Raw genomic sequence first — 2052 nt, 5'->3', positions numbered from 1 at the left:
AATCCCAACATACTTTGTTACACATCCCTTTTCCAGTGCTTAATTAAAGAAGCTAAAATGATATATTTGTCCACTGGTCCCAGCTTCACTCCCCTTTCTTGATTATATGCTTAAGCCACTTTTAGTGGACTTTAATGGACTCTAAACTTTGTATGAGACACGAAAGAATCAGGCAAAAGGAAAATCAATGTGAAAAAGGGAAAAGAGATGGAGAATATATAATGGGCTTTCATATGACAAAAATCTGAGGACACAAGACTGGTCATGACCTCCTAACAAGGGGAGAAGAAATAACAACTGAGTTGTCAACCTTGCTACCACTTCCCTAGCCTTCTAAATGTTAACTTCCTTTTACCACATTTATGAAAAAAAATTGTCCCCCAAAGCAGGGTTGTCTTGATACGAAAATACACATCAACCACTGATACTCATTCAAAAAGTACACCTTGCTTTTACACCCAATATATTAACATCTCAGAAGTCAGATTATGACCAGTTAGATTATTTAGAACACACACACACACACACTCCACACAGTTAAATGCATTCCATCTGCTGTATTGACTGCTAAAGATATAAATATATAGGAGTGGAGATAAAAGGGGGATGGATGGGAAGGAGTCCAGGACCCAGGGCAAACCTGAAAGGAAATGAGGCAGGGCAATGAGAGAGAGGATCAAAGGAAAATAAATTAGGTAAGCACCAGCACCATGCATCAGAAATCTTCTCCATCTCTAAACTGGCAAATATTCTCCAGGGGGCCATCAGTCAAATGATGTCAAAATGGTAGCTGGTTCTGTTTGTAAATCTGTGTTGTCAAGGACCTTGTGTGTAGGAACACAAGTTCCACTCCAGGTCATCGTCCCAACGCTTCTATTATCCTACAGAAGGACTGATGCCATAAATGGTTCCTGGGAGGTGTGAGCTGCTTCTGGAAAGAAGCCAGGTTTCCTTCTTTGCTGCCGTTGAGGGAAGAGACATGTCAGGATATGAATACGTTGGGTGAGAAGGAAAAGGGGAGAAAGAACCTCACAATTCCCTCCGTGAGAGGTGGAAGAGGTTTGCAGAGAAAAAGATACAGAGAAAAATCTGTGGTTTGGAGAGAAAAGATACAGTGCATTTTTCAGCAACCCCGCGGTCCCTTCGCAGCGCTTCAGACCCCCGCTCTTGCCCTGTCTTGACCTGCCAATGCACTTGGCCTCGACGTACGCACAAGGAAGGACTGAGAAGAAAGCCAAGTCAGCATGGTCGGGCACGGCTCCCCTGAAACGAAAACTCAGCAGCGGGCCAGCGCTGGTTGTGCGCGCGTTCCCGTGCGAGGCTGCGTGCGTGGTGCCCGGCGGACGCAGTGGGTCCGGCGCCGCCCTCGCTGGCCCCCCCCCCCCCCCCCCCCCCCCCCCCCCCCCGCCTATAAAGGCCGTGCCCGCCGCCGCCCTGCTCCCAGTCGGGAGCGCGGCCTGCGGGGAGGTGGCAGCGGCGCTCCCCGCACAGTCTCACTCCGCGCACTCACACACTTGGAAGCGCCTCCCCGCGTCCCTCCCCTGCCCTCCTCTTGCTCTGCTCATCTCTCTCTCACCACAAATAGTCGGCGACCGACTGCCAATCCGCCTCCCTCCCTCTCTCTCTCCACAACATGACTGACTGGGAAGCGGTGGCTCCGGCAGAGCGGCTCTGCTGGCGCAGGCAGGAGGAGCAGGAGGATTATTAAATAACGCAGCTCGACTCTGCAACTGGGAGTGGAGAGAAGGAGCCCAACAGCGAGAAGGGGAGGGAGGGCAGAGGAGGGGGACCCGGAGAGACACCCTCGTGCCCCGAAGACATAAATCCCCGAGTGCCCGGGAGGAGCCTTAACAAGCGGCGCGGAACCCTCCAGGTAGTAACGCCCCCGGTGCCCCCGCGCCCAGAGGGTCGCGCGTCGCCGCCGCGCTGGGCCGGCCCGAGGCGGCTGCGGGGATGCCGCCCGGCAGGTGACGCGTCGTGCCGGGCCGCCGTGGAGCAGCCCCAGCCCAGGCCCGGGGCGCCGACCGCGGGCCCCGCGTGCGCGGCGCGGGG

General features: G+C 54.3%; 1 protein-coding gene across 1 annotated transcript in view; it reads left to right on the top strand.

Moving 5' to 3' along the window:
• Positions 1-1475: 1475 nt before the first annotated feature.
• The window catches only part of CCSER1 (coiled-coil serine rich protein 1), a 673696-nt gene continuing 673119 nt past the window's right edge, over positions 1476-2052 (top strand). Inside the window, exon 1 of the mRNA XM_046655670.1 lies at positions 1476-1873. The gene's annotated coding sequence lies outside the window, so the exon portion shown is untranslated. The remainder of the gene's footprint in view (positions 1874-2052) is intronic.

This window comes from Equus quagga, chromosome 3 (assembly GCF_021613505.1).
Source record: "Equus quagga isolate Etosha38 chromosome 3, UCLA_HA_Equagga_1.0, whole genome shotgun sequence".
NCBI lineage: Eukaryota > Metazoa > Chordata > Mammalia > Perissodactyla > Equidae > Equus > Equus quagga.
Note: the sequence above shows the minus strand (reverse complement) of the source record. Positions and strands in the feature narration are given on the sequence as shown.